This window comes from Trichosurus vulpecula, chromosome 2, assembly GCF_011100635.1.
Source record: "Trichosurus vulpecula isolate mTriVul1 chromosome 2, mTriVul1.pri, whole genome shotgun sequence".
Taxonomy (NCBI): domain Eukaryota; kingdom Metazoa; phylum Chordata; class Mammalia; order Diprotodontia; family Phalangeridae; genus Trichosurus; species Trichosurus vulpecula.
Window position 1 is genome coordinate 301,434,551 of NC_050574.1, and position 9,935 is coordinate 301,444,485.

Genomic DNA, 9,935 nt, shown 5'->3' on the forward strand with positions numbered 1-9,935 from the left:
GATTCTCACTGCTATTGAAGGCAAGTTAAATAATGCTGTGTATTTGTATCCCACTTTCCAGTTCATAAAACAGCTTCACAGCATCCTCTGATCCTCACCACACCTCTGTGACCCAGGCAGCAGGGGGATTGTCACAGATGAGGAAACAACAACTCAGAAAGGGCCTCCTTGAGGTCACACAATTAGTCAATGACAAGGCCAGAACTCAAGCCCAGGCTTTCATGACTCTTAAGTCTTTCATTTTTGCCCCCACCACATCACCCCTTTCTGACCCAAAGTATCATCTAAGCCAGGACAAAAGGCCCTGCAGGACTCCCCAAGGACCTAGACATTCTTAGAATAGCAGCCTGAGAAAGTATATTCACATCTCAGCCCCTTCTCCAGGATATTACTCCTCAGTGAATCCAGAGATGACCAGACAGTGCTATGAAGTGGTCCTGACAGAACCCACCAAACTTAACTTTTCCTTTCAGCCTCCTCTGTAAAAGCAGCATTCTATTTGTTCAACAAGTATAGATAGGCCCTCAGTCGCCTCTGGACTAGGTCTTGTGGGGAAGACAGAGAAATAAAAGGCCCAGTCTCCATCTCAGTGTCTTCTGTCATGTTTGTGTCTTGTTTGCCCAACTAGATCATAAGCCAAAGATTATGTGTCTCCCTCTTTTTTGCCTCTCTCTAGTTCCAACTACAGATTTATACGCAACAGAAACTCTGTTATGGTGCTGACTAGCCTGCAGGGTGTGTTAAAAATGCCCCAAATAAAAGTTCAACCACCCTTTGCCTCCATTTCTTTTCTCTTGAATTTTCACAAGTTTAATAACGATCACTTAGAACCCCTTCATTCATAGCCCTAAGTCTTTCTAAATTCTATAAATATTGATTTACTAATCCTTGTAGGCAAGGGAAATATTTCCCTTCTCCTGGTGGTTAATAATGGACATTGAGGGGGCAGCTAGGTGATGCAGTGAGAAGAGCACCAGCCCTGGAGTCAGGAGGACCTGAGTTCAAATCTGGCCTCGGACACTTGACACACTTACTAGCTGTGTGATCTTGGGCAGGTCACTTAACCCCAATTGCCCTGCCTTCCCCCCTCCAAAAAAAAAAAAGAAAGAAAGAAAGAGTAATGGACCTTGAGGCCCATAAAGCATCCTTGAGATAACTTTTAATCTATCTTCTTAGTCTTCAGTCAGGATCCTAGCTAAACCAAATGATGAGATTTGCTTTGTCCTGAACTGATCTTAAATTCTGATACTTGCCCAAGGTCGCATCATTTGGCAAGGGTTGATAGCAGGGGCAGGATTATGGTGGCTTCTCTGTTCCTCTCAGTCCTAAGATTTTATTCACTGTGAAGCTCTGCTCTCAGCAGTTATTCAAGACCCAGCTTATAAAAGCCACCACCTCAGAGAAACTCCCTGACTTCCCCTCACTTTTAGTCTGTGTCTTCTCCAAAATGAAACATTTATATTTGTGTCATTTGACAATTATGCTGCTCTGGAACTGTTTCTAATGTCATTGTAGGTATTTCTGACTGGTTTCAGGTTGAAATTACCCCCTCAAGGACAATGATTAGGTCTTGTTATATTTAGTTAATTCTTGCTCAGGGCACCAGGTGGCACAGAGCAGTGGCCCTTGAATCTGGAAGTTGTCCTGTCATTTTTCAGTCGTGTCCAACTCTTAGTGACCCTATTTGGGACTTTCTTGGCAAAGATATTGGAGTCAGGAAGACCTGGATTCATATCCAGCCTCAAGACACTAGCTATGTGACCCTAGGCAAGTCACTTAACCCTGTTTGCCTCAGTTTCCTCATCTGTAAAATGACCAGGATAAGGAAATGGCAAACTACTTCAGTATCTTTGCCAAGAAAACCCCAAATGGAGTCATGAAGAGTTGAACACAGCTGAAACGACTAAACAACGATGAATTCATGCTCCGTCTTCAATGTCCAGAACAGAACAATGCATAAGCAGTAGACCCATAGAAGGGACTTGGTAACATGTTTGAGGATCTGGTGCCACCTGGTGGACATCACAGTTCAGTTCGACAGTTGTGACCCAATTGATATCAGGCAGTATCAAGGCTTTCTTGTGTAAGGACTGGTTAAAATCATACAAGGGCTGAATAGAAAGGGAACTTAAAAATCATCTTTAAAAAAAAGTCACCTAAACCATTTTTCTTGGTGAAGAAAATAATGCTCAGTGAATTGAAGTGATTTGTGCATTGTTACACAGATATGAAATATCAGAGCTTGAATTCAAAACCAGGTCTCCTCACTGATCATGAAGTCTTTGCATTAAACCATACTCTGAACAGATAACTAAGGAAAAACTCTTGTTTTCACTTTGACAACTAACAAGATAGAGAAGGAAAATGGCCCTTGTGAAAAAGAAGGAAAAAGTTAGCCACAATAAAGTTGGGAAATTCCTTGTGAATTTCAGTTCTCCGACAGAGTAGATGCTCATGTATAGGGGAATGGCTAAACAATCATGCTACATTAAGAGAATTATTACTTTGCTCTAAGAAACAACAAAAGATGTGATAAATACAGAGAAGTATGGAGAGACATGATATGAGTAAAGTAAGCAAGAAAACAATATACATCCATGTAAAGGGAAAGAACAACCAGGAAACAATTGAAAATGAATGTTGAAGAATTACAAAGACCAAGTGTGGCCCCAAAGAAGAGAAATGAGGAGATACCCTGCTGCTCTGTAGAGGCTATATTTTTATTCTTTTTTTGATGTATTGATCAGTTTACTAACTTTTTTCTCTTTCTTTTATTGCTCTTTAAAACCTTTTTATTATATGGGGTGGCTCTCTGGAAAGGGGAGAAGGAAGGACACTGGAAGAAATATAGGCAATGTAGCACCAAAAGATACCATTAATTTTTTTTAATTTTTAAAGAATTTTAATTATCCAAATTCCTTTTGAGTCACAAAGAATGGAATTCAATAAATTAAAAAATTAAGCACCTATGACATGTACTGGGTTCTATGCAGTGGAAGATACAAAGATGAAAAGTGAGCCGATATGGTAGAGAACAAAATAAGTAAAAGCAAAAGAACTGGGTTCAAATCTTCACTCTTCTACTTACTGCCTATATGACCTTGGTCAGGTCTTTTAACCTCCCTTGGCTTCATTTTCTTCAGAGGAAAATGAGGAAATTAAATTAGATGGATAGTCCTGTTGAGGTCTGAGGACGGCGGGACCCTGAAATTCAAGGACAAAAGACATGGGTCCTGCCTAGAAAGAATTTGACTCAAGCCTTTCAGTCAGAGACAAGGTTTATTGTTTTGCCAATACAAGTGGGTGAGACTTATAAGAGCTAGCCCTTTGGGTAAGTGAGACTGACCTCTTTTATAAGAGAAAATGATTATGTAGGAAGATGTGAATGGGATCTAGGAGTGGCCCATAGGCTGCGGTGACTCGGAGGTAAAACAGAAGGGGCCTAGATGGGATTTAGGATGGGCAGTGGCCTGGGGCAATCCAGACAATGAAGGACTGGGCTAAGTTAGAGGTAACAGAGAATTGGAGATGGGGGCAAAGCCAAAGTCACCATGCAAGGACAGCCATGTGATCAAGTTCAGGGGAAGTTGGGAGTAGGGGATATTTCCAAGGGCTATACCCAGCCAGTCCTAAGAAACTTATATGCTAATATTGGAAAAATTAAGAATTTGCTAGATTAATAAGAATCAAAGGCCTTCAGGTCATTTTTTTTAAAAATCATAAAATATTAAGTACCTACTATGTACAAAGCCTTGTATTAATTCAATTAATACAAAGTTTAAATAAGTTAAGTTCTCTGCCCACTGAGATTAACACATCAGAAGGGGAGAAGATTCAAACTCAAATAACTATAGTGCAAAATATTGAATATGTACTTAAGAGTTGTTAACCAGAGAGGGAAAGTTCATTATTGACTGGGAAAAAGGATCAGAGATGGATCTTCTTCCTGGAGGAGATAGCATTTGAGTAAGTTTCTAAAAAAGTTCATTAGAATTCAGCATGTGTCCCCTCCTTAAAAAGGCCTTTGTCACATTCATCCATGACTTCTTTCTGTCTCCTACTCCTCTCTTTCCAAGGGAGGGGAAACATAGAATGTGAAAACTGGAAAAGATCAAGAGATCACCTAGAACAACCTCCTCATTTTACAGATAAGGAAACTGAGGCCTCCAATTTGCCTAATGTCACAGAGGAAGTTAGTGGCAGAACTATATCTCAGAGTATCTTGAATGCCTAATGTAGTGCTCTTTCCCTAACACCACCAACATAAGTATGAAAATATCTGATTTAGATTTCTTTCCTTCTGTCTCTATTGAGGTTCTCTCATCTTTAAGCAACCACTATAAGATAATTTCTATTCTATTCCTTTCTTTGTTCTTAAGGCCCAATATAAGAATCACTTCTGTCTCCCCAAATGTCTTACAATAGCCATGCAAATTAGCATGTGGCCAAGAGACAAAAGAAAGCAGATTGTATCTAAAGAAACTGGTCACTATATGAAAAAGATATATAATGACTCCCTCCAGTACTGGTTTGCTAAGTCATTTGGGAAATTTTTCAATCACTTATTTTCTCAATACACCTAATCCTATTCCTACCCCCAAATCCTAGGTTTCTAGTAGGAAAGATTGAGACTAGGAATGATGTTCTAATAATGTGGGCTGTTAACCTAGTGTCTGATAAACCCAAAGACCCCAGCCTCTGGGATAAGAACTCCACTATTTGCCTGTAAGACAGATAATACTAGAACACAGGAGGGCTGCTAGCCCAGATTCATTCTAGATCTGGTTAGACAGGAAGACAGCTTCAGAGGGGTTAATAATTTTATTTTATTCTAGTCTAGTGTTCTCACAAGGGTTGCTGATAATAGGAGCACCAATTCCTACAGCATTCCCTAATTACCTTTCTCGCAGGGGCTACCCCTGCATCTCAATGGGGTCAGTCGAGGCGGGCACAACTTAGGCACTTCCCTAAATCCCCTCAAGCCTCAATGGGAGCTGGCTGAAGCAAACACAGATTTCCCCCAAGCCTTAATGGAGGGCAGTCAAGGCACACAAGGCTTTCCTTGGCCAAGGAGGTCCTCTGTCTAGAGAGCAATGCTGCTATGCTCCAAGCAGTGCCAATCCCAGGGTGCTCTGGGACTTCCTATATCGTGGCTCCAGGCCTGAAACAAATTCTGAGGTTATATGCAGGTCCTATGGAACTATGTGCCTTGCGCAACCTGGCAATGATGGGCCTGAGATCATTGCTTACTTGTTCTCCTATGATACCCTGACCCACTTCCTGGAGTGTCATCTGGACTACATTACAGCCTCCCTCCATCCCCAAGGCCTATGCCCAGAGTGGTGTGGAGTTCTCTGAGAAAATCTTACCCTGTCACCAGACCCTGCATGGCTTGCTCAGCAAGGGAAGAAAGGAGTTGTATGCTCCCAGTGGGAACATTTTCCCCAGGCATGTGAGTTCGTTTTGGGGAATACCCCAGCAGGGGGTCAGAGAGGTTTTGGGATGTTGAGGCTCCATGTTGTGATTTTCTGTGTTGAATATTTTGAGTTCCTTGCTGTTATGTTGAAGAGGACTGACTGGCTGTGGGAGCTGAGCATTTGGTTATGGGATGTGGTTCTCTGGTGTCTGGATAAATGGTTTACTTCTTCTACCTTCTATGTGGAGAGTCTCATATACTTTGCGATGCAGAACTACATAGGCGTTTTGACAATCGTCCTCTACATTGTTTTTATTGCCTTATTTTTTCATTTGGCGACTAGGAGGATGGGATTGCAAGGTATAAGATCTCTATTTAGAGGTAGAAGGGCTTCAGAAGAAGAAATGGTTGTCTCAGGGTGGGAGGATGTAACATTGCTCCCTTGCAAAGGAACGGTCTAAGGACGCTAGTCTCTGTAAGGACCGGAAGCAGAAGCTACAGGGTGGAGGACCCAGAGATTTGGAGCAATGCCTCAGAGAAGTTACTGTTGAGCCGGGAATAGAAATGCCAAGAGCAATCTCTAGACGAGGCTGGATTTTACTCACAGCCTATCCTGTTGTGTGTGAACACAGAGAGAGACTATCAGGAGAGAGAGCTCAGGCTCAATTGCTGAAACGTCTGAGAATACTCAGCCTATACCACAGCAAGATGGAGAAACTCAGGTGGCAGAACAGCAGGAAGCTAACAGCCTTGTAAACTCAACTAGAAGGCCGAGGGAGCCAAGGAGGTCAAGAGTGCACCTCAGTTCAGTCAAGGTCGAACCTAGCAGGCTGTCTGGTTACTATGGTAACGGGGCAGAGCATCTAGACAAGAGGATACAATGTCAGGAAGCAATGTTGCATGCTACTTCTAAGACACCACAGAGTGTTACTGTATCACACCAGACTTCAAGGAGAAGTGCCAGAGGAGGCAGACAGGTGATTATACCCAATTTAGGCTGGTTTTAGAGGACTTTACACAGCAGGAAATCACAGATATCTTGAGTAGGTTCACCCAGAGAATGGGAGAATCATTAATATCTTAGATGGTGAGAATCAGTTATGAAGGAGCCGCAGGAGTGTCTGTAGATTCTGTGGATTGTATGAGATTCACAAGTATTAGTCAGAACTCTTCTGTACAGCAAGCTTTTAGGGATTATCATTCGCAAAGAACTAACCAAAGAACCAATTTGTTGGCTTTGGCTGTGACAGGCTGTAAAGAAGAATATCCTGCTGATACCATGTGGCCTACTCTAAATAGACTCTGGTATCCAATTAGGGACTGTACGAGAAAGTTAAAGGAGGATGTGATGAAGACTGTTATTATGTTGGGGAGCACCAAAGTGTGTTATGAAACTCCCTTGGGAGTCTCTCATAGGAATTTGATAGTTAAGATGGCACCCCCCACTTATAAACGTGATTCTGACTCTGCTGATTGCAGAAGTAGGGAACCTTCTCTCAGAGGTGCTGGATAAGATTTCACAGTTAAGTAACTCAGGAGACTGGGGAAGAGATAAGTTTCCTCAGGAAAGAAGGGTACACAGCCAACAGATTCAATGTCCAACAAATAGAGTGACAAGGAAAGAGATGTTTACTGCTCTTTTGAAAGCAAGCGTAGATTTTAGAAGAATAGATGGTATTCCAACTAGTGAGTTATACAAAATGTACCAAGATGAGGGGCTTAATAGCAAATGGAATAGAGAAGTGAGAACTGCCCCAACAAATTCTACAGATCTTGAACCCTTGCATCCAAGTGACGCACACCTTCAAGGAGACTAGGGAACAGGCCAAGGCCCAGCTCAGATTAAAGAAACACATAGATGGGATTACAGACCCCATATTAATCTGACTATATATTGGAAGAATGGATCAAATACTTTAACTAGGGCATTGATTGACACTGGGGCTGAGGCCAGCTTGATTTATGGAAACCCTGACAAATTCAAGCGTGGAACTCCTATTACCATCACAGGACTAGGAGGGGCTGAAATATCAGCCAAACAAGTGAAACTTATGATGAAAACTGGATAATTGCCTAAGAAAGAATATACCATGGCCATTGTACCTATTCCTGAATACATCATTGGAATAGATATATTGAAAGGCATGACTCTCAATTTGCCTGAGGGGGATATCAATTTGCAGTAAGGAAGATAGGAATTGATACAGTTTTGGTGGGAAAAGTAAAGATGGACCCAATCACTTTACCTGAACCTTCTAAAGTAATTACTTTGAAGCAGTATCATGTGACAGGTGGACAAGATGAAATTGCCAATACTATAAAGGAATATGTTGAAGCAGGAGCATTAGGACCTACAACCACTCAGTGGAATAATCCTGGCCAGTACGAAAGTCAGATGGAACATGAAGAATGACAGTGGACTATAGACAGTTGAATAAAGTGACCCCTCCCTTGTATGCTGCTGTTCCAGATACTGTTACCTTGATAGAAAGGATCCAGAAATATGGTGGGACTTGGTATGCAGTTATTGATTTGGTCAATGCTTTCTTTATGATCCCAATAGACTCCAAACAATGGAACCAGTTTGTTTTCATGTGGCAGGGTTGACAATATACTTTTACCCAATTGCCACAAGGATATTTGCAGAGCCCAACTATTTGTCATAGGATTGTAGCTGAACACTTGGATGAATTGAAGTTACCTGGTATACAGCTTACTCACTACATAGATGATATTTTGATACAGGGAAAAACTGTAAAAGAAGTGGAGAAGAGTTTGATGCTTTTAATTGAGCATATGAAAAGCAAAGGATGGGAAATTAACCCTGCAAAAATTCAAGGACCAGCTCAAATTGTAAAGTTTTGGGGTATACAGTAGAATAAAGGACTGTGAGAAATTATCCCACAAGCTCAACAGGAGATTCAAGATTTTCCTATCCCCACCAATAAGAAAGAGGCACAAAAATTCATAGGACTGTTTAGATATTGACGACACCACATTCAACATCTTGGACAAATTCTGAAACCCTCATATAAAGTTACTACAAAAAAAATATGAATTTGATTGGGGACTTGAACAGAGTAAAGCTTTTAAAGAAGCTAAAGATGCTATACGATTGGCTCTGGATTTATGGCCTATACAAAATGGACTGGTAAAATTACAAGTGACTGTACAGGATAACTATGTGAATTGGAGTTTATGGCAGAAACAACAAAAGTCAAAATGTACCCTTAGGATTTTGGTCAAGGAAACTACCTTCAACTGGATTACAATATACACCTTTTGGAAAGCAATTGTTAGCTGCATATTGGACTTTGGTAGAGACTGAACAACTGACTCTGGGCCATGGAGTGATATTAAGGCCTGGAATCCCGACTATGACTTGGGTAATGAGTACCCCAGCATCTCACAGGATTGGACATGCGCAACAGGCTAGCTTAATTAAATGGAAATGGTATATTCAGAATAGCTCAAAGATGGGCAAAAGTACAGTTTCTGTTCTCATGAATCTATAACAAGCATCAACATTGATGGAAATAAGAAACCCTCTGAACCAAGGCAACAGTTGGTACAATCCTTGGTAAAATGGAATGACAGATATGATGGACTGACTGAAGAACAGAAGAAACATGCATGGTTTATAGATGGGACAGCAAAATATTTGGGACATAAAAGACATTGGAAAGCAGTAGCCTATAACCCATGTACTAAGAGAACTTTGGAAAATATTGGGATAGGTGGAAGTAGTCAATATGCTGAACTTATGGCAGTATGTCAAGCTATTAAAACAGAGAAAGGAGCCAGTGTCATATATTCACTGATTCATGGGCAGTAGCTAATGGGTTAGCTACACGGATGCCAATGTAGAAAAACCAAAATTGGGAAATTCATGGTAAACAAGTTTGGGGCAAGGAACTATGGGAAGATATATGGGACATGTCTTTTGTTACTAATTTGTCAGTTTTTCACGTAGATGCTCACATGCCCCTCACTATGCCAGAACATGAGTACAATGCACATTCTGATTGACTAGCAAAGATTGCTACTGACCATATTGTCCCTACTCCAACACCAGCTGATGATCTGGTACTAGCAAGATGGGTCCACCAAATGGCCGGACATTTAGGGGTCCAGGCCACACACCAGTGAGCACAAGATCGAGGCATTAGTATCTCTTATTCATTGTTAAAGTAGCAGAGGAATGTCATATATGTCAATTGGAAAAGGAACGAATTGTTCCTCAGGTAGTAACTAGAGAAATAGCAAAGGGAAAAGTTCCAGTCCAGATTTGGCAGACAGATCATATTGGACCACTACCCCAAGATAAAGGATGCAAATTTATATGTACTTGTGTTGACACCTATTCAGGTGTACTGGTGGCTTGTCCTTATAAGAATGCAGCCCAGAAAAACACCTGTAAAACTCTAGATAGTATAAGTCTATATTATGTAACCTCAATGCAGATTCAAAGTGACAATGGGTCACTTTTCAAAGGTAATGAGATGAAGAGATATTGTGT